Source organism: Bos javanicus, chromosome 17, assembly GCF_032452875.1.
Source record: "Bos javanicus breed banteng chromosome 17, ARS-OSU_banteng_1.0, whole genome shotgun sequence".
In the NCBI taxonomy this organism is placed as follows: domain Eukaryota; kingdom Metazoa; phylum Chordata; class Mammalia; order Artiodactyla; family Bovidae; genus Bos; species Bos javanicus.
The window spans coordinates 65008834-65031940 of record NC_083884.1 but is presented as its reverse complement, the minus strand read 5'-3'; the positions used below and the strand labels follow the sequence as shown (position 1 = coordinate 65031940).

Below are 23107 nucleotides of genomic sequence, written 5' to 3'. Positions count from 1 at the left end.
CAGTGCCCTGGCAACTTGGCGTGGAAACAAGAACACTGTTTTCTCTCACCTACGCAGAGGAAGAACTGGAACAACTTCAGGGCAGGCGGAGGAGACCTTCACGTTGATTCAACCTCCTTTCGTAAAGGAACAGCAACCCAGAGGATGCCAACTGAGGAAATTTCTACAAGAAAACAAGAAAGTTAGTCCAGGATTGACTTCAGGACCATGGAAAGCTCCCTGGGGAGCTAAGGGTTGAGTTGAGAGGGAGGAGGAAAAATCAGGCCAGTTCCTATACCATATCCTCAAGGGGGACAGTATGCTGTATTTAAGAATGCCAAACCACAGGGAGGAAACTTTATTGTTGATTTCACAGTTCCTCAGAGTGTGTCCCGAGGGCTGCATCAGGCTGTACCTGAAGCCTCAGTCCTTCCAATATCTGAATCACTTTCTGCAGAGCCCTGTATTGTGTATTTTAACAGCCCCACCAAAAAAATAATTCTGATGTACATCAGGCTTGAAGCCAACTGATCTCACCCACATTTTGGGGGTGAGAAAATGGATTAGGCAAGATGATGGACATTTCCCAAGTTTAAGAAAAACATAGTTTTTTGTTTTTTTGTTTTTTTCTTTTGGCTGCATGAGGCAGTGCATGGGATCCCCTAACCAGGGATTGAACCCTGTGCCCCCTGCATTGGAAGCATCAGCATGAAGTCTTAACCACTGGACTACCAGGGAAGTCCCCATGTGCCAAGTTTAAACAGCAAGTTGGAACCAGAACTGGACCCATGTCTCCCCACTCCAAGATTTCTCTAAATCCCCCAGCATCACTTTGGATCCTACCTCCGAGGCCTGTGTTGGAGGCCCCAGAGTCACAGAGACAGCCGTGCCTTCTATCATCTCTGAGTTCTCTCCTATGATGCTTATTCTCCTTGGGAGAGGCAAACCATCTTGCTCCCTCATTCACATCCTTGGATCCTAACACACACAAATACTCGAAACATCTTGATGAATTAACTAATCAGTTCATGGACTGATGAACCAACGAATCAGTGCTGTTCACCAATGCAGGGTGATATCTTAGTGGAGCTATAATAATAACTCACATTTATTGAGCAAGTACCATATGCCAGTTACAGGACTAAGAAACTGACATTCATTGGCTCATTGAGTTTGCGCAATAACCTGATGAGTCAGAAACTATTATCATTCCCCCATTCAAAGATGAAGAAATGCAACTTGGAGAGGTTTAGTAGCTTACCCCCTGGGCACACAGCTCATGTGGCAGAGCTGGGATTCAGACCTAGGTGTGCTGGATCAAAAGGCTAAGTTCCAAGCCACATTCTCTGCCTGAACCCAGGAAAAGTAGCTTGTCCTTACGAGTGGCTCTTGGGTACCAGGAAGAAGGTTAAACAAAACAAACAAAAATTCATTCATCTGTGGTATATTTGGTCAGTAGCCAGAGCCTCTGCTTGGGGTTTACCAAAGAGAGGTAAAATTCACCCATTCATTTGTTCATTCAGTCATTTCTTCATCCTGCAAATACTTGTTGCCGTTGTTATTCAGCCACTAAGTCACGTCCAGGTCTTTGACACCCATGGACTGCAGCACACCAGGCTTCCCTGTCTCCCGGAGTTTGCTCACACTCATGTCCACTGAGTCAGTGATGCCATCCAACCACCTCATCCCCTTCTCTTCCTGCCTTCAATCTTTCCCAGCATCAGGGTCTTTTCCAGTGAGTCGGCTCCTTGCATCAGGTGGCCAAAGTACTGGAGCATCAGCTTTGGCACCAGTCCTCCCAGTGAATATTCAAGGTTGATTTCCTTGAGGATTGACTGGTTTGATCTCCTCGCTGTCCAAGGGACTTGTAAGAGTCTTCTCCAGCACCACGGTTCAAAATGTTTGTTAGTTACCTGGTATGTGCCAGACCCTGTTCTAGACACTGTGTACAGAACAGAGCAAGATAGACAAGGTCTCTGCTCTAGTCGAGGGAGATGATCAACGCGTAATGAACTAACAAATAGGTATTAGAGTACCAGGCAGGGCTGAGTGCTCAGAAGAATAGAGCAGGGTCAGGAGCTAGAGAGTGACAGGTGCTGCTGCTGCTGCTAAGTCGCTTCAGTAATATCTTATTCTGTGCAACCCCATAGACGGCAGCCCACCAGGCTCTCCTGTCCCTGGGATTCTCCAGGCAAGAGCACTGGAGTGGGTTGCCATTTCCTTCTCCAATGCATGAAAGTGGAAAGTGAAAGTGAAGTCACTCAGTCGTGTCCAACTCTTTGCGACCCCATGGACTGCAGCCTTCCAGGCTCCTCCGTCCATGGGATTTCCCAGGCAAGAGTACTGGAGTGGGGTGCCATTGCCTTCTCCGAGGGAGTGACAGGGCACACAGGAAAACAGCAGAGCGCCGTTGACACAGAGCAGCTGTGTCTACAAGAACTCCAAACCACCAGCTGAAACATAACATGTCAGGCAACCCACTGTTTGGCATCAAAACCACCAAACCTTCTGAGTGATCTTCTCCACTGGCCTCATCTATGTTGTCTTATTTTTCTCCTCTCTTTTAACACAATTGTCCCTGGGTAGATAGGAATAGAACCTGAGGGCTGGAGGCTATGACTGCTGCTCCGTTCCCTGGCCCAGCCTGGGGCTTTCTTCTGGTGGAGACTGTGGCTCTTTGAACAGTGCAGATTGCCAGGAATGCCCACTCAAGTCTCAGAAGGAAGAACAGACTCCTGGCTGTTGACAGCTGTGTTAGCTTTGGGGCTCTCTGGATGCAGCTAACAGAGGCCTTCTACATCTAACGCTAGGAATGAAAGGGGGCTTGGGTACAAGGATACAGAAGTGTTTCAAGGAACCCAAGGTGGGACACGCCAGGACCCAGGGGAGGCAGGAAGCCCTCCAGATGTCCAGATCTCAGGCTGTTTCTCTCTTGGCCCCTGGGATACCCAGTTTGTGTGATGGAAGAGCAGATAGCTGCCTACAGCTCCTGAGTTTTCTAGTTTTGATCAAAGTCATCCTCTGACACTGGACCTTCTTAGTCCTGATGCCAAAATCCCAGGGAAGCTTCATGCTCTAATTGGCCCATCTGGAGCTAGGGGTGCCCCACCCCCTTTGGCCTGCCAGCTCTGCCCAGAGAAGGTAGAACTTCACGGAATAAATATGGCTACTTCGCTCAGTCGTGTCCGACTCTTTGTGATCCCAGGGACTGTAGCCTGCCAGGCTTCTCTGTTTATGGAATTCTCCAGTCAAGAATACTGGAGTAGGTAGCCATTCCCTTCTTTAGGGGATCTTCCTGACCCAGGGATTGAACCCAGGTCTCCTGCATTGCAGTCAGATTCTTTACCATCTGAGTCACTAGGGCACTAGGGAAGGATACACATCCGAGGGACCCTGTGCATCAGAGGAGCAGCAGGGGAGTGGTTTTCAGGAAAAACGGTATCACAATCAGAAGCTATGCAGAATCGCATGCCCTTGCCATGACAGTGATACAGCCTGGAGCCTAGAAACAGAGAAAATGTGTGCTGTGAGGGTTGAGTGACTTGGTCAGGGAAGAGTATGTTGTCGGTCCTACGTGGAAGCCAGTGATGGGGGTGAGAGAGTTCAGCTAAACCCGTGAACTCTGAAAAGTACCCAAAACTCCACTCAGGAGTCATTGAAATGGCCTCCATAAAGCTGTGAGGCAGAATTATAGATCATCATTTTAATTGAGTGAAATTGGCTATACATTAATATTCATGATTATTAGCGCAGCTAATTTTCCTCTTTATAGAAAGTGAGTGGGGGACCATATCAGCTGCTACTTGCTTTCCCTCCCCTAGATTTCTGTGGGGGAGGTGAAACAGAATAAAAAGCAAGGCTCTTGGAACCAGCCATCAGTTTCTGAACACTGGGTAATTATGAAGGATTTTTAATTACTTTGACCTCTTAGCGGGGGCTATAGAGAAGCATCTTATGAATATAAAAGACAGGCTCCCATGAGCCTCTTGGATGGGCTCCTTTGGCCAGATCAAAGCAGGTTGTCTCAATGGGAGCAGCCCCCATCTATTCCTCTGTCCCGTCGACCTACTAAGGGTGATCATAACAACAGCAATAATAATAATTGCCGTCGGATCCTAAGCAGGACGAGGAGGGCATTGGCATGAGGTTAAGGTGACCAGGACATCCATGCAAAGTAGGTGTGGCGGCTGTAATGGGAGAATTGTTTTGTTGATCAAACAATACATTGAGGATAAGAGCAGTCAGATTTCTCACCACCAGAGAAGAAAGTTACAAATACAGAGAGAAAACCAGCGTGCACTCCACAGTGATGGGTTAGAATCAGAGGTATTAATGTGACTTCACGGTTTTCAATACATAGGAAAAAAAATCTAGAAACACAGGTGTACGTAGACATGTACACGCGTATATACATGTGTCTAGAATGTGGGTTTGATTTTAAATCAACGCAAAAATCCTGGACATGGTCTAATTCCTTTTTTCAATGTTATTGACTGATTTTGGCTGCACTGGGTCTGCACTGCTGCATGGTGGTTTTCTCTGGTTGTGGCGAGAGGGGGCTACTCTCCAGACGCGGTGCCCCGTGCTTTTGCGGTGGCTTCTCTCGTTGCAGAGCGCAGGCTCTAGGGTGCGTGGGCTTCAGTTGCTGCAGCACGCAGGCTCCGTAATTGTGGTCCATGGGTATTGTTCCTTGTAGCATGTGGAGTCTTCCCGGACCAGGGGTCTAACCCAGGTCCCCTGCATTGGCAGGTGGATTCTTAACCACTGGACCACCAGGGAGGTTCAACCTTCCCTTTTTCTGTTATTTCAGTGTCTTCCATCGTAAGCCTCCCTGACAGTTGACACCACAGTTACCCAACAGAACCTTCTGCAGCGATGGAGATGCAGTGGGTCTTGTGCTGCCCAGTAGGGGAGCCACTAACCACACGTGGCTGGTGAACACTTAACATGTGGCTGGAGCAGCCGGCTGACTCGAGTTTTCATTTTATTCCCTTTTACCATTCAGGTATGACCTCAATCAAATCCCTTATGACTATACAGTGGAAGTGAGAAATAGATGTAAGGGCCTAGATCTGATAGATAGAGTGCCTGATGAACTATGGACGGAGGTTCATGACATTGTACAGGAGACAGGGGTTAAGACCATCCCCAAGAAAAAGAAATGCAAAAAAGCAAAATGGCTGTCTGAGGAGGCCTTACAAATAGCTGTGAAAAGAAGAAAAGCGAAAAGCAAAGGAGAAAAGGAAAGACATAAGCATCTGAATGCAGAGTTCCAAAGAATAGCAAGGAGAGATAAGAAAGCCTTCCTCAGTGATCAGTGCAAAGAAATAGAAGAAAACAATAGAATGGGAAAGACTAGAGATCTCTTCAAGAAAATTAGAGATACCAAGGGAACACTTCATGCAAAGATGGGTTCAATAAAGGAAAGAAATTATATGGACCAACAGAAACAGAAGATATTAAGAAGAGGTGGCAAGAATACACAGAAGAGCTGTACAAAAAAGATCTTCACGAGCCAGATAATCACGAGAGTGTGATCACTCCCACTCACCTACAGCTGGACCTCCTGGAATGAAAAGTCAGGTGGGGCTTAGGAAGCATCACTACGAACAAAGCTAGTGAAGGCGATGGAATTCCAGTTGAGCTATTTCAAATTCTAAAAGATGATGCTGTGAAAGTGCTGCACTCAATATGTCATCAAATTTGGAAAACTCAGCAGTGGCTACAGGCCTGGAAAAGGTCAGTTTTCATTCCAATCCCAAAGAAAGGTAATGCCAAAGAATGCTCAAAGTACTGTACAATTGCACTCATCTCACACACTAGTAGGAGAAGGCAATGGCAAGCCACTCCAGTACTCTTGCTAGAAAATCCCATGGATGGAGGAGCCTGGTGGGCTACAGTCCATGGGGTCACCACGAGTCGGTCGCAACTGAGCGACTTCACTTTCACTTTTCACTTTCACGCAATGGAGAAGGAAATGGCAACCCACTCCACTGTTCTTGCCTGGAGAATCCCAGGGATGGCAGAGCCTGGTGGGCTGCTGTCTATGGGGTCCCACAGAGTCGGACACGACTGAAGCGACTTAGCAGCAGCAGCAGCACACACTAGTAAATTAATGATCAAAATTCTCCAAGCCAGGCTTCAGCAATATGTGAACCATGAACAGATGTTCAAGGTGGTTTTAGAAAAGGCAGAGGAACCACAGATCAAATTGCCAACATCCGCTGGATCATCAAAAAAGCAAGAGAGTTCCAGAAAAACATCTATTTCTGCTTTATTGACTATGCCAAAGCCTTTGACTGTGTGGATCACAATAAACTGTGGAAAATTCTGAAAGAGATGGGAATACCAGACCACCTGACCTACCTCTTGAGAAATTTGTATGCAGGTCAGGAAGCAACACTTAGAACTGGACATGGAACAACAGACTGGTTCCAAATAGGAAAAGGAGTATGTTAAGGCTGTATACTGTCACCCTGCTTATTTAATTTATATGCAGAGTATATCATGAGAAACGCTGGGCTGGAAGAAGCACAAGCTGGAATCAAGATTGCCAGGAGAAATATCAATAACCTCAGATATGCAGATGACACCACCCTTATGGCAGAAAGTGAAGAGGAACTAGAGCTTCTTGGTGAAAGCAAAAGAAGAGAGTGAAAAAGTTGGCTTAAAGCTCAACATTCAGAAAACTAAGATCATGGCATCTGGTCCCATCTCTTCATGGCAAATAGATGGGGAAACAATGGAAACAGTGGCTGACTTTATTTTTTTGGGCTCCAAAATCACTGCAGATAGTGATTGCAGCCATGAAATTAAAAGACGCTTGCTCCTTGGAAGGAAAGTTATGACCAACCTAGACAGCATATTAAAAAGCAGAAACATTACTTTGCCAACAAAGGTCCATCTAGTCAAGGCTAAGGTTTTTCCAGTAGTCATGTATGGATGTGAGAGTTGGACTATAAAGAAAGCTGAGTGCAGAAGAATTGATGCTTTTGAACTGTGGTGTTGGAGAAGACTCTTGAGAGTCCTTTGGACTGCAAGGAGATCCAACCAGTCCATCCTAAAGGAGATCAGTCCTGAGTGTTCATTGGAAGGACTGATGTTGAAGCTGAAACTCCAATACTTGGGCCACCTGATGGCGAAGAGTTGACTCATTTAAAAAGACCCTGATGCTGGGAAAGATTGAGGGCAGGAGGAGAAGGGGACGACAGAGGATGAGATGGTTGGATGGCATCACCGACACAATGGACATGGGTTTGGGTAAACTCTGGGAGTTGGTGAAGGACAGGGAGGCCTGGCGTGCTGCAGTCCATGGGATCGCAAAGAGTCAGACACGACGGAGCGCCTGAACTGAACTAACAAATTTGAGTGCAAATAGCCACATGTGGCTAGTTGCTGCCACATTGCACAGCTCAGCTCTAGCAGCTGGAACAAACGCAAGGGCACATTCCTCTGGAATGGACAGTCTCAGCCAGCTGTCCTTTGCCATGTGAACCGAGCCTCCCCCACCCCCAGTCCCCGGGGTCACCCACGGGGCTTGTCTCTCTTTGGTCCTGTTAAAGCAGTCCTTCACAAAGATGCACAGTCATTTTAATGAGAACATACAGGGCTAAATTGCATCTCTGTCTTTCTCGTCTCCTGACACAGTTATCACTCTAATAAGATTGTCCCTGGCTAACCCATTTTCTCGGCAGCTGTTCTAAAAAGCCATTTTCTGATGGAGCCGTGTCTTACACAAGGCGGTGGTGTGGGATGGGAGAGCGCGAGGCACAAAGCCAGAGGGATTTAGGCCCATTTTCTCACCTCTTTGGGGACAGCCAGATAATATAATCAAGCCAAAGTCCATTTCCCTAACGCCTGCTGCGCGGCCAACTGACCAGCACCTGTCATGCTCCGTTCTAATCGGCGATGCTGCCAGCCAACAGCACCGTGGCTGTGAGAGGCAGGCCTAGGCCCCTGGCCCCTCCAGAGTGAGCTTTCCCTTGCCTTTTATGAAAAGTGAAAGCAGAGACCTGCTTCTTAAAAGGTGAGCAGAATTCATTCTCTAATATGAGAATGTGGGAGGAATCTCCAGCCCAATCCATGGCCTGGAAAGCCCTTCAAGTACAGACACAAGTAAGCCTAGCAGAAGTAATTCTTTCTTCTATCCCTAATATCCATTCGCATGCCATGGCCTCTTAGCTTCAACCTGCAACTGACTCATGCCTTTCTCCTCAACCGAACACTGCTATTCCATCCTCTCTCACCTCCAGGAATGAAATAACCTTCTCAAAAGTCTCTTTGCTTGCGTTGTGCTCCCTAGCAACTCCCTTCCAGACCACCAGGAGTAACTGTAGCAGGCAGGACAGGCCACATTATGCTGCAGTAACAGTGATCTCCCAAATGAGTTACTTCTAATAGTCGGTTTATTTCACAGTTGTGCCCCCATTCAACTAAGACCTTGGCTCCACGTCCCCACTTGCAAGACGCAGTCTCCACCTCGAGGCAGAGGGAAACTGCACCTGGAGCATGGTTTACCAGCAGTCAGATGGTCCAGCCCAGAAACGGTGACTGCTGTCGTTTCTGTCCTCAACTCATTGGGCAGAATTGGTCACGTGACCCTGCCCAGTGACAAGGGATTGGTCAATGCAGAGGGACTAGGAAGTGAAGCCCTATGCTGTACCCTAAGTGCAGAGAGAATCTTAGCACTGGATGACATCTTGGAGGTGATCGAATTCGACCTGCCTTTTCCATGAGCAAGGAAACTGAAGCCCAGAGAGGAGAAGTGGATTACTGACAGCCACAGAGCAGGGTAAAGCAGACACAGAGCTTCTGCTTCAAATCCAGGGCTTCCTTCACCCATCGTTAAACATTTATGAACAACCTACTAGGTGCTGGGCACTGCTGGACAGATGGAAATTGAGGAAGACTGGCTGAATGTCCGCTCTCACCAAGCTTCCAGCCTGACCAGGGAAGCAATAAGTAAATGGTCAGTTTCAGCCCTGTGGGATAAATCTGGGCATACACAGTGCATAACCCTGTTTATTACAACAGTGTCATCATTTTGCCAAGGATCACATGGCCAGTTCATGGACATTCCCTAAAAGACACACAGCTCAAGGCAAGGAGAAACTACACAGTGACCTCTGTAGGACACCCGTGAGCGATCTGATCTCTTCTTTAGTTATTTCCGGCTGTGCTGGGTCTTCAGTGCAGTGCATAAGCTTTTTCTAGGTGTGGTGAGCGGGCTGTACTCTCGAGTTGCGGTGCTCGAGCTTCTCATGGCGGTGGCTTCTCTCTATTGCCGAGCTCGGGCTCTAGGGCACTCGGGCTTCAGTATTTGTGGTGCACAGGCTCAGTTGCTCCATGGCACGTGGGATCTTCCCAGCCCACGAATTGAACCCATGTCCCCTGCATTGGCAGGTGGATTCTTAACCACTGGACCACCAGGGGAGTCTCTCTCTGATCTCTTAATACCTAGAGTAGGGAGAGGTCCCTACAAATATCTCACCAGCCAGGCAGGGCAGGGCTAATCCAGCTTTCCCTTGATCTGAGAAAATAAAGAACCCAGGCATTCTGTGTCACAGGGCCAATCTACATTCATTTCCAAAGTCTGGGTGACTCACTTTCTCTTCTGGGGTTAAACAAAGTGCTGGGGTGCAAGAAGAGGATCACCCCACATCCATCAGCACCCTTCGGTTGCTGGCAGTGGCTTGCCAGGGAACATAGTATATGCTCAGTAAATCCTGGTGAATGAATGAAAATAGAAGGAAAAGCTGAAACTCCATGTTCCAGAGGGCAGCTCAGGGAGACAGAGGGGACATATCATAAGTGCAGAAACTAATGGGACACGTTTGGGTCATCTCCCTGAAGATGAATGAACTCTGGTTGGTGGTGTGTTGTTTTTTTTTTTTTTTTGGTCTTTGTGTTCAAGATCTAAATCCCAGGGAGTCGGCCCCTGTTGTCCCACCTCCAAACCAGTATCCCCTCTTGTCCTTAATTGATGATGACAGCGGACACTCTCAGTGGCCAGCACAGGTGGCCTGGCCCCTGCACGTGTGCGAGCCTCCGCGGCTGTCTTCCGTCATCTGCGTGCATTTCTTCACCTCGGGGGCCTCTGGGCACACACGCAGCAGACAGAAGTACTGAGACATTAGCCCTCTGCCAGGTTCCTCCCACAAGAGGCAGTTAATTTGCCCTCCCCCACCACCGATCGTGAGCTTGGTCATGTGACTCAGGTGCCAACAGGATGCTAGTGAACACGCCACAGGCAAAGACTTAAAATGAGCTTCAGCCATCGGCAGGAGAAAAGAACGCCCCCGATACCCTGCTGGTGCCTGGTGGCCAAAGGCGTGGAGCAGCGCAGGCCAGCCGGGCCACAGTTGACTGCACCACGGATAATCGGCTTGAGTGAGACGTGGACGGCCAGGTGGTAACCACCGCTTTTCAGCGTGGTTGCCATGGATATGGGACTGATGCTTCAGGACACCTGCAGTGGCACATCCAGGCTTCCTGGAAGATGGGGGCCTTCCATCTGGATATCCAAGCTCTGCCCACAACAGCTGGAACCCCCAGAGTGGTCTCCGAGCTTCAGTCCTGCCAACCCCTCACACCCAGCAGCCCAGCCAGGGCGGTGAGGGCAGGTTTCTGGGGCAGCAGTGACCCTCTGTGCCTCTTGGCAACATTGCATCTGGGTCTCCTCCCACCACCTGCCAGGATGGAGGAGACAGGAGGCTGAGAAGGGCCACACGGCTTCCCTTGAAGACTGTGAGACAGGCAGGAATCCGAGTGCACGACCAATGCTCCCTAGGGCCCATCACTGTCCCAGGTGAATCTGACAGTGAAGGGGTGAGGACCCTGCAGTCAGGACGGGTCAAGGCTCTCGAAGTCCAGAAGGCAGGAGGCAGCTGCCAAGGGTTTGCTGAACATGAGCCCTGGCCACACTGAGCTCTGGGGCACATTAGTGAGCAAGAAGCATCCGGAACCACACCTCCTGGAGTCTGTAGTCCAGTGGGGAAGAGTGACCACAAACAAGAAACAGCCAGGTCCAGATTTTGATGAGTATGACATCGTTCCCAAGAATACAAGCTCTACAACCAGTCGGCTTGGATTCAAATCCCAGTTCCAACTCTTATGATCATGTCACCTACACTCTCTGTGCCTCAGTTTCACAATCAGTAGAATGGGAATTTAACAACCATGGAAAAATAGTATTTGTCCCCTAGCAGAGTTGGAAAAATTAAATGAGATAATACATGTAAAGCAGTTAGCAGAGTGCATCAGACATAGTGAGAGCTATTTTAGCCTTAGCTATTCTCATCACTGCTATTTTAAATGCTGTAAGGGAGACAAATTGATGAAGGGAGGAAGAATGAAGGAGGAAATGCATTTAGTTAGAGTGATCATGAAAAGCTTCGCCAAAAATTTCCTTTCAGCTGAACTCTGAAGGATGAAGCAGATGGGTCAAAAGCCTGGAAGAAAGAGGGAACAGCAAGTGCAGAGGTCCTGAGGTGGGATAGAGTGGGATACTTCTGAAAAACTGACAGAATGGACAGGAGGGGCTGTGGATGGAGCACAGTCAGTTCCTCCAGCTCAGGGGCCTTTTCACATGCTGTTTCTTCCCAAAACACTTCTCCCCTCCATGTCACCACCCTCACCTCCAACTCAAACCCTTTCACCACTGAACTCCTACTTAAACTACATTTGCCAGCTCAGAAGTCACTTCCTCACAGAAGCCTTCCTTGATTTCCCAAAGCAGGTCATAATTATGTTATACCTATATTAGTTTGCATGGGTCATAACAAAGCACCCCAAACTTGATGGCCTCAAACAATAGAAATTCAATCACCCACAATCCTGGAGGGCAGAAGTCTGAGATCAAGGTGTCAGCAGGGCCCTGACCTCTCTGAGTCTCTAGGCAAGAATTCTCGCCTGCCTCTCCCAGCTTCTGGTGGCTCCAAGTGTCCTTTGGACTCTGCCTGCATCACTCTGTCCTCTGTCCCTACCCTCACGTGTCCTCCTCCCCTTCTCTCGTGCTCTCTCTGAAATAGTTATTTATGTATGTATTTATTTGGCTGCACCAGGTCTTAGCTGCGGCACTCAGAACCTTTCGTTGTGGGATGAGACCTCTTAGTTGCGGCATAGACATAACTAGTCCCTAATTGTGTACTTTCCTAGGCAGGGAACCAGATGTCTAGGAATCGAACCTGGGTCGCATTGGGAGCTCAGAGTCTTAGCCACTGGACCACCAGGGTAGTCCCTCCCCTTCTCTCTTATAAGGTCACTTGTCATCGGATTTTAAGACCCACCTGGAAAATCCAGGAAAATCTCATCTCAAGATCTTTAGCCTGATTCCATCTGCAAAGACCCCTACTTTTTCCCCCAAATACATTCTCCTTCAGAGCTTCCTGGGGTTAGGACATGGACATATCTTTGTGGGGTCCCCTATTCAACCCGCTCTTCCTTTCCAGATCATCTGGAACGTCCCCTCACTCCCTTAATCACGGTTTGCACTTGTGTGTTTACTTGCGGAATCATTTGGCCATGCCAATGAGGAAGCTGGAGGCAGCAAGAGAGCAGATCTCCCAATCTGTGCTGCTCACTCCCAGCACCCAGCACACAGCAGGTGCCTGCCAGGGGGTGGTTGAACCCACGGGCCACTGAGCCCCCCAGCTCCTGGTGGATACCTCTTGTCAAAGACCCAGGCTGGAAGCCATTAGCGAGGCCTCCAGCCCGCACCAGGCTTAAAATTTTACAGCCTCATAAATCCCATGGCTGGCGGCGTGATTAGGATTGAGTCAAAAATGCAAGAAATTTAATTTCCCGATGCACAGCCTACAGCGCCTTGTAAACTCACCCCCCAAACCAATAGCCATAAATGTTTGATAAAACACCATCCAGGTTCCCATTTCCCAGAAATGGTTCCTGGGCCCAGGGAAATAGCCACATTCAGCCCCAGCTCAATGGGACTTGGGCGTCGTGATTCATGTTTGGTAGAGCGCTTCTTAACGGCCTGGGCTCTTTGTGGCCGTATCAATACCGAAGATGTTCACCCAGCCATTGCAGCCAGCAGCAGTGGCTTCAAACAACACGAGGTCAAGGAAGGTGGCCGTGGGCTTTGTGGCGCTTCAGGCTCTCATCCTACACCCACGTCCTGGATCTCACTTGACCATGGCACTGGGTCAATGAGAACAGCAAAGCAAGAACTGCTGGCTCCGTCTAAAGGAAAGTGAAGCCTGGAAGGGGAACTTTGCCAGCTTAGGGAGCTCATCAAAGCCCTAGGACCCCACCCCACATAACACATTTGAGAAGCCAGCAGCAGCATTCCCTGAGCACGCGCCAAATCAGAATGGCCTTCCACTTCCCATCACGCTGCCTGAAATGCTACCAGAGAGACCCATTTCTCTCTGTCTTTCTGTCTCCAAGATGCGTCTTTGACAAACGCATAAAGCCGGGGGAGGAATTACAGCCGGGCTTGTTTATAGATGGGTACAGCTAGAGAGGCAGTGAACTATCACTGGGTAGCTGTACAGACAGGGAAACTGAGGCCAGGAATGGAGCCGTGACTGACTTTTCTACTTTTACAGGGGGATTTGCCGACCACAGCCTGATCACAGAGACGACTTGTTTGGGGAATGACATCCAAAGGGCAACAGGACCCAGGCTCAGAGAGTGCCAACTTCCCCAGCTTGCCTGAACTCGGATGAGCCAGCAGGAGCCATGAGGACCACAGTGTGACCCATACTCTAGCCCAGACCCCGCTTCCAGTAAGCATCTAAAGGTTTCAGCAAGCCTTAGGCATCTCACTGGTGAGAAGGGAAGAGAGCCTCGTATTTCGCCCTTAAGAAATGGCTGTTGACATCTCTTCACGGTATTAGAAAAAAAATGCCCAGCCAAAAAATAAACCACCACTTTTATTTACAGTGTATTTCCCAGAACTCAGAGAAATGCCGGGCTTTTCTGCATAGACCTCGGACCAAAGCGTCGTTTATCACAATACATCATACTTTATCGTGCATAAAACTCTCCCTACCTTATAAAAAAGATACAAGGAATTGCTCACTCTTTACATAAATTACTTAAGAGCACCCTGGTTGAACACATCATTTTGAAAGGATTTCCATTACTGGGAAGAACTGTGTCTACCAGTGGTGGTCTTTGCAGAGGCTTGGGGACCAATTAAAATGGGTACGAGAGAAGGAACAGACCGCGCTGTGAGAAACAGCCCGTCCCAGATCAGCCCAGAGCAGAATGTGTTGTTCTGAGTACAAGATAAGTCACCTTCTTACTGAGTTCAGTCTTTCAAGGTGAGTGACAGAAATGGGAGCAGTGTTGTCAACTACCTAAGGGCAAGGACTGTATCTAGTTTTGCTCATCACTGTATTCCTGCCACTTGACAGATGCTCAGTAAATATGAGCTGAAGGAGGAGGGAGGGAGTCTGTACAGAGTGCAAATATAGCTGTTATCTACTGCTATAGTAATGCTGTGTAACAAACATCCCCAAACCCCACTGACTGAAAACAACTGCGCTTCCTGTTACTGCTCACAAGTCTGCAGGTTGGCTAGCAGGTTTGACCTCAGCCGACCTCACCCATATGTCTGGTGGTCAACTGGTTGTCGGCCTCAGTTGGTACAACCTGGCGCTCTCCTATGTGCCTCTCACACGCACGTGCCTTTCACATTCTGGCCTGGACACATTTCCAGCTAGCCCAGACATGTTCTCATGGTGACTACAGGAGCCCATCCGAGCCATGGAAATAGGCAAGCACTTTTTCCAGTCTGTTTTTGCTTTCTGCTTGCTAACATGCCTGCCAGTGCAGGAGATACAGGTTCGATCCCCGGGTAGGGAAGATTCCTCTGGAGAAAGAAATGGCAACCCACTCCAGTATTCTTGCCTGGAAAATCCCATGGACAGAGGAGCCTGGCGGGCTACAGGCCAAACAGGGTTGCAAAGTGTGGGACACGACTTAGCAACTACACAGCAACAAATGCTAACATGCTGCTGGCCAAAGAAAGTCATATGGTCCAGACCCAGAGTGGGAGGGGACTGAGCTTTAGAAAATGAATTTCATAAACACAGGTAGAACGTTAACTGGGACCATTAGTGCAACCAGCCTACCTCAGTAACGATGCCTGATTCCCACAACCCCCACCTCACCCACAATTCAGTGATCTTACGCTCATTAAGAAATAGAAAAAGAAAAAAAACAAATAGAAAACAAGACTGTACTGATCCTAAGCCCCCATCCCACCCTGTGTGCACAGAGGAAGGAGAACAGAGCTAGAGGACACCGTCCACAGACAGAGGAGAGGGCTGTCACCAGGAGCCAGCCCTTTCGCACCCAGAGCTTGGATTGCCAGCCTCCAGAACCGTGAGTAAGATGCGTTTCTGTGGTTTAAGTTCCCCTTACCTCCTCCACCCCCAGCAGTCTGTGTCTTTTGTCATGGCAGCCCTGGCAAACTAACATAATACACAATTCCATTCGATTTAGAATATCGAACAGAGGCATGAAATAGAGAAATCCTTAACCCAGAGAAAGGCAAACATCCTGCATGTGTGTCGTGTTTTACGATTTGCCAAGCCCTGGGCGGCTGGGGAGAGGGACAGACGATGCCTCCATCTCTCACAGGAGAAGGCTGGGGCTCAGACAGGCTCAGGGACCTGCCCGAGGTCACACAGTGACAAGAGAGCACCAAGTCAGTCTGGGGTTTGAGAGCAGCCTTTCCAGTCTGTCCCAGCATCTCCCACCTTCAACCGGGTCTGTACCCGAGGAGGTGGGGCCCTGCGTCCATCCAGTGAGACCCACCAGCCAGCCCCGGGGCCTCTTCTTTGCAGCCCCGCCCTCGGCTGCCAGAGGCTCTCCTCTGCTGCTTGCAGGGGCCAGCACTGCCTGAGCGCGTCTCCCAGGAAGCCCTTAGCTGATGTCAGGGCCATAGTGTGGAAGCCCAGCTCTCTTCCTGGGATGTCACTAACCCGCCCGGGCTTCCCCCCCGGGGCTTTGCTGAGATTACACCTTGTCTGGTGTCCTTCCTGTCCTCGCCCTGCCTCGCTCACTCCCCTGGGACACACAGATCCTTGTCTCTGGGCCTTCTGGAAAGCCCAGCCCAAGACCAAGTCTCCTTGGCTTGATTGCCACTTGGGTGAAAGACCTCGGCTTTGGCCCCAGTCATTGTTTCGTATGTAGATTCATTTGTATTATTTTTTTTTTTAGATTCCACACGTAGGGGATATCATAGAGTATTTGTCTCTGTCTGACTTGTTTCACTCAGCCTAATAATAACCTTTAGGCCTATCCATGTTGCTGCAAATGGCAACATTCCATTCTTTTTTATGGCTGAGTAATATTCCATTGAACACACATATATCACATCTTCTTAAGCCAGTCGTCTGTTGATGAGCACTTGGGTTGCTTTCGTGTATCTTTTCAAATTCGTTTTCTTTTTTTTTCTGGATACATATCCGGGCATGGAATTGCTGGTTCATGTGGTAATTCTGTTTTTAGTTTTTTAAGGAAGCCCCACACTGTTTTCCATGGTGGCTGCACCAGTTCACATTCCCAAAGACAATGTACAAGGGTTCCCTTTCCTCCACATCCTCTCCAACACATATTATTTCCTTGGAAAAATATCTATATAGGTCTTCTGCTCATTTCTTGATTGAGTTGTTTGAGATTTTTGATACTGAACTGTTTGTATTAATGTATTCTGGAAATTAACACCCTCTCAGTTGTGTTGTTTGTAAATATTTTCTCCCATTCTGTAGGGTTTTTTTCATTTCGTTGATTGTCTCTTCTTTAATATTTATTTATCTGGCTGTGCCGGGTCTTAGTTGTAGCATGCGGGATCTGGTTCCCCGACCAGTCCGATTAGATTGCATTTGTTCATTTTTGTTTTTATTTCTTTTGCCTTGGGAGGCTGATCTAAGGAAATATTGCTATGATTTACGTCAAAAGAATGTCTTGCCTCTGTTCTCTCCTAGTTTTGTGGTGTTGTCCAACATTGAGGTCTTTAAACCATGTTGAGTTTGCTTTTGTGTACAATGCAAGGGAATCTTCACATTTCACTGTGTTCACGTAGCTTTCCCAGCACCACTTGTTGAAGGGGTTGTCTCTTCTCCATTGCATATTCTTGCCACCTTTGTCAAAGATTAACTGCCCGTAGGTGCATGGATTTATCCCTGGGCACAGTCACACGGAGGGTAGCCTGCACTCGATCCCCCAGGGAGGACTGGGGACACTGCAGCTGCCCCAGGTCAGAGGCGAGGGAGCTGAAGTATTTACGCCCCGCCCCCGACACCACACCTCTGTGTCATTGACTAAGGGCGCCCGGGGGGTAGGGAAACCTAAATTCCCAGCAGAATGGATTCTGGCAGCATGAGGGTAGTGTGCCAGTAAAGGGCACAGGTGCTGGTCGTTGGAGACTTCTGGAAGGCAGTGCATGTGAAAACAGGAAAGGGACCAGGGAGGTGCACAGAGCACTGACCGCGATGGCTGTGGAGGCATCAGGAAACGTGCACAGGGGTTTTGGGGTTGGCAGTGATTGGGGTTGGTGGTGGGGGACTGTTGGCCTATGACACCCAAGGACCAAGGATGCTAAACGCTGTACAATATCCGTCCTGGTCCCACACAGTGAAATGTTACTTCCAACCCCTCATTTGACAGGTGGAGAAACTGAGGCCCAGAGAGGGACAGTGACTTGCCCAAGGCCACACAGCCATAAAAGATGCAAAGCTGGGGAACCAGAACTCTAACTCGCTTCCAAGTAGCCCTTAAGTCGTAATTCCTCCTGAAATGTAAAAGAGAACGTTCTAAGCCCCAAGTGCAGAAATCCCTTCTGGAATTCTCGCAGGGGCAGCCAACCCCCTGTCCTGCCTGGGCACAGTGAGGAGAAACGAGACTTGAAGACCTCAGAAGCTAGTGCCCAAAGCAGATGTGCAAACACAGATAAGGGAGACAGAGTTTCCACCAGACAAATTCACACCCTGCTCAGTTTAGACATTAAAATGAACTAACTTAATTTCATGCCATATGCAAATCCTTACCAGCTGTCGGCTCTGTAATCACAGGAGACTTAATGTAATAACTAAACAAGAACAAAAACGCAGCAAATGCAGGCTCTGGGCAAGTCCATTGACAGCGGGTTTTATGTTCCTGGAAACCCAGTGAGCACACAGCATTCACGGGGGACAGCTGGAAGCAGTGATGTGCCCGAACTCCTGCCGTCTCTTTCAGAAAAGTGCCTGCAACGATAATAAATAGTGGCCGAGGACTGGTCTGGCCGCTGTGTACCCTGAGCCCTCGTAGACCGTGAACATCTCCATCAAGATGTCATGGCTGCTCTCCCGTTGTCAAGGTTCAGCTCAGTCCAGCCATCCAGATCGAGGACTCAGAGGAAACAAAAGTTGTCTTGGGTTCAGTGGATTTGAGTCCCATCTCCTTCCCCCCCTCACCAAAGGGGCAGGAAGATGGCTGCTTGGGGGCTGGGGGCAGGGCAGGTGGGCTTCCTGCCCAAGGACCCCGGTTCCTCTGGCTGTCCCAGCTCATAATCATTATAGCCAACATTTATCAAATGTTCACCTTGGGCCAAAAGCCAAGCACACTTCCTATGCATGGTCTCCATGTTCCCCAAAGCACGGAGGATGATTTAAGGTCATTGGTTCATTTATTCATTCAACAAACCTTTGCTAAGCATCTGCGGTGTGCCAGGCACTGGGCTGGAGCTCTGTCAGAAAGCAAAATACACAAAAATTCCTGGCCTTGTTTAAGAAATTTAATTTCTGGGACGATCACTTTTTAAGTACCATTATAGTGTATGGAGAAGGAAACGGCAACCCACTCCAGTGTTCTTGCCTGGAGAATCCCAGGGAAGGGGCAGCCTGGTGGGCTGCCATCTATGGGGTCGCACAGAGTCAGACACGACTGAAGTGACTTAGCAGTAGCATAGTGTATATTAGGGAAAACCCCTTTGAATCCCATGATGTCACCAATATCACTGCCTTAGGATGAAACTCTGTGTTTAAAGGATGAGAAGTCCAGTGGTTAAGACTCTGCCTTCCACTGCACGGGCTGTGGGTTCAATCCCTGGTCAGGGAACTAAGATCCCACATTTCATGGGGTACGGTCAAAAACTGGAAGGGAAAAAAGTAAATCATAGATGATTCAAGATGGAAGGCAGGAGGAGAAGGGAGCGGCAGAGGATGAGATGGTTGGATAGCATCACTGACTCAATGGACATGAATTTGAGCAAACTCCAGGAGATAGTGGAGGACAGGGGAGCCTGGCCTGCTGCAGTCCGTGGGTTCACAAAGAGCTGGACACGACTTAGTAACTAAACAACAACAACAAAATCATAAAACAGATGATTCACAAATGGGCTAAAAGCATGATGGGGTTTCTTCTCCGGTGTGTGCATGTGTGCGTGCTTAGTCGCTCAGTCGTGTCTGACTTTTGCAACCCCATGGACTGTAGCCCACCAGGCTCCTTGTCCATGGGATGCTCCAGGCAAGAATACTGGAGTGCGTTGCAGTTCCTCCTCCAGGGGATCTTCCCAACCCAGGGATTGAACCCGAGTTTCTGGCATCTCCTGCACGGGCACACAGATTCTTAACCACTCAGCCACCTAGGAAGCCCATTCTTTTCACATGCAGTCCTGATATAGGTGTTATTGTTAGCCCCACTTTACAGCTAGAGAAACAGGCTCGGGCAGGTGGAGTCAGTCGCCTGAGTTGCATAGCTGGGACGTGGTGGAGTTCAGATTTGAACCCAGGTCAGTGTTCACAGTCAGTGTTTTATCCACCAGGCTGGGCCAAGGCCATCCATCTGTGGCCTGTGTCATTCTGACACTCAGCTCCCTGCTGCCAGCGACCAAAATTCCCTTCACACATGGTTTGTATCTCTCGAAGGGAAACCTCATGGACGAACGTGAAGGGCCAGGGTTTGTGGCCTCAGAAGAACCTGCCTCCTTCCATCCATCTCCAACCCCGGTGGCTAATTTGGCAGCTGTACCTCCAGACATAGCAAATTGTTCTTAAAGAGAATGGAGATGCCTTTGTCAGAGAAACCATGGAGAAGCTTAAGGAAGCAAAGAAGAATAAAAACACTGAAAGGAACCAGTCACAAAAGACCACGTATTGTATGATTCCATTTCTAGGAATTGTCCAGAATAGAGAAATTTACACAGACCGAAAATAGATCACTGGGGGCTGAGGAAGGACAGTGGGGGAGAAATGAGAGTGACTGCTGAAGGGATGGGGGTTTCTTTTCAGGAGGAGTGATAAAAAGTCCTAAAATTGACTGTGGGGATGGCTTTACAATTCTGTGCTCAGTCACCTCTGACTCCCTGCGACCTAATGGATTATAACCCGCCAGGCTCCTCTGCCTAGGGGATTCTCCAGGCAAGAATACTGGAGTGGGTTGCCGTGCCCTACCTCCAGGGGATCTTCCTGATCCAGGGATCGAACCCAGGTCTCTGCATTGTGGGGATGGCTTTACAATTATAAGTGTATTAAAAAACCATGGAATTGCATACCTTTAAATGGGTGGACTGTGCTGTGCAAATTATATCTCAGAAAGCTTTTTTTTTTTTTTTTTAAGTTGCCTTGGCTCTAAGCTGATGCCTCTAATTCCTCTAAGAGCTCCAAACCCTCCACCATCTCCCTGATTAGGGCTGCACTCATTTCACAGTAATTTTTAACGAACGTTTCCTCAACACCTGAAAAAGAGGCTTTGATGTCCCTCCAAAGGCCTCCTAGGAATTCTTATCTATTTGAAAGAGAGGAATGGGTTTTAAAAGCTTGGTTTTCTTGGCTAGCAAGGGACCCATGTTAATTCCCATGTCAACACGTTACTATGGCAACAGGAAGCTTTCACGGAGAGTTTTTAGGATGCGCCCAAAAGGCCTGCTCTCTGCACCCAGGTGGTCTGCAGCCTTCTACCCAGCATCTCCCAGGCACCAGATGCCTGGCTGATGGACATGGCGGGAAGGGCAACCTGGAATCAGGTGAGGCAGGGAAATCTGAGGATGCAGGCGGTGGCACCTCAGGGTCCACACTCCATGCTGGTTAGTGGTCACCCTGAGTCACCATCACTGTGTGGGAAGAGGAGCGGGTGTTAGCCACACCTTTTAGAAGCTGTGATCTAAAGCAGGGTCTTGAGTGTCAGAGCCGGTCTCCACATCAACATGACCATGTTTTCAGGCAGGAGTAGGCAAGGCAGCTCCTGGGGCCAATGAGAGTAACATGGCTAGAAAGCTTTCATTAAACAACTGGAGGAACGGCGGTTGGTAACTGGGATCCCACTGTTCTCACAGGTGGAGAAACTCACACCTGCAAAGACTCCCTGCCCAGGGAACCTGCAGTCCAAGCTGTCGGGCTGTTGGGCAGACCTCTTGGAACCGAGGAAGGGCAGGGGCCGTGGGTGTAGGGTCGGCAGCTTCCGAGATGGTCCCCAGTGATCTCCACTTCTCCATTAACCTTAGGTAGTCCCCTCCCATACTTTTTACCAAGTGTGGTCTGTGTTGTGACCAGTAGAGCTTGGCAGAAGTGACAGTGTGTGACTTCCCGTGTCTTAAGCTGCTAAGTTTAGGGGCTATTTCTTACGGCAATGGATAACTGAGATGGAACGGATCCAGAAATTGTCTTGAGAATAAAAGATGGCTTTTAAAGAGTTTTCCCTCCTTGCTCCTCACTCCTTTTCCCAAAGTACTTTTACCTGAGAAAGTGTTGTGTTGGTGGATAAGGAATCTAGAAACTTGGATTTGTGTCATGGCCCCGTCTTTCCTATCAGCCTCGGCTTCCACCATAAAATTGAGGAGTTCAAGTGTAACCTGTTGGCTCTGAAATTGTAGGGTCTCCTAGTGGTTAAAGGGCCTCCCTGGTGGTTCAGATGGTAAAGAATCCGCCTGCAATGTGGGATACCTGGGTTCAATCCGTGAGTTGGGAAGATCCCCTGGAGAAAGGAAGGGCCACCCAGTCCAGGATTCTTGCTTGGAGAATTCCATGGACAGAGGAGCTTGGCAGGCTACAGTCTGTGGGGTCCCAAAGAATTGGACACGACTGAGCCACTTTCACTTTCACTTTTCACTAGTGGTTAAAACTGTAACTTCTGAGTCAGGAAGACTGCTTGCAAACCTTGACTCTGCCACGTGCTTGCGGTGTGACATCAGGCTAGTGCCCTGTCTCTGAGCCTCCGTTTCTCCTTCCATAAAGTGGGTTTAAGGATATCTACTTCATGGCATCATTACAAAACTCCATTAAAATAATACATATAAACCACTTAGCACAGTCAGTGCTTAATGAATGGTAGTTGCCACTACTAACAATGAGATAATGTGACAGCTACAATTATTTCCTCTTCTAGTTAAGATGAGATGATTGATGAGATGTTGGATGACATCACCGACTCGACGGGCATGAGTTTGAGCAAGCTCTGAGAGTGGATGATGGACAGGGAAGCCTGGCATGCTACAGTCCATGGGGTCACAAAGAGTCAGACATGACTGAGTGACTGAACTGAACTAGTTAAGATACAGAGAGTTTGAGTGGTTGCTTCTGGTGGGGGATAGGAGTAGGTACAGGGATTGGCAGCTTGAGAGGGAGTTCCAGTAATCTCTCTCTTAAGGAGCTTGCATTACACTAGAAAATACATTAGTCAAAATCATCAATGGTAGGCCTAAAGATTTGTAATTTTATTGTATTTTTTAAGTAAGCAAATATTGAATCCTAGATAATAATAAAAATCTGTTAAGAATTAAGGGGAGTTTTGGAGGACTTTATTGGTCTGCATATTAAAAAGCAGAGACATTACTTTGCCAACAAAAGTCTATCTAGTCAAGGCTATGGTTTTTCCAGTAGTCGTGCATGGATGTGAGAGTTGGACTATAAAGAAAGCTGACCACCACAGAATTGATGCTTTTGAACTGTGATGCTGGAGAAGACTCTTGAGAGTCCCTTGGACTGCAAGGAGATCCAACCAGCTCATCCTAAAGGAAATCAGTCCTGAATATTCATTGGAAGGACTGATGCTGAAGCTGAAACTCCAATACTTTGGCCACCTGATGCAAAGAGCTGACTCATTTAAAAGTCCCTGATGCTGGGAAAGATTGATGGTGGGAGGAGAAGGGGTCAACAGAGGATGAGGTGATTGGATGGCA

General features: G+C 48.5%; 1 long non-coding RNA gene across 1 annotated transcript; it reads left to right on the top strand.

The window, feature by feature from the left end:
* The first annotated feature begins 95 nt into the window (after positions 1 to 95).
* Positions 96 to 23005, top strand: LOC133228998 (uncharacterized). Its single transcript, XR_009730434.1, has 4 exons — positions 96 to 181; positions 13545 to 13724; positions 15224 to 15330; positions 19860 to 23005. It is a non-coding gene; the product is annotated as an uncharacterized LOC133228998 (long non-coding RNA).
* Positions 23006 to 23107: the final 102 nt, after the last annotated feature.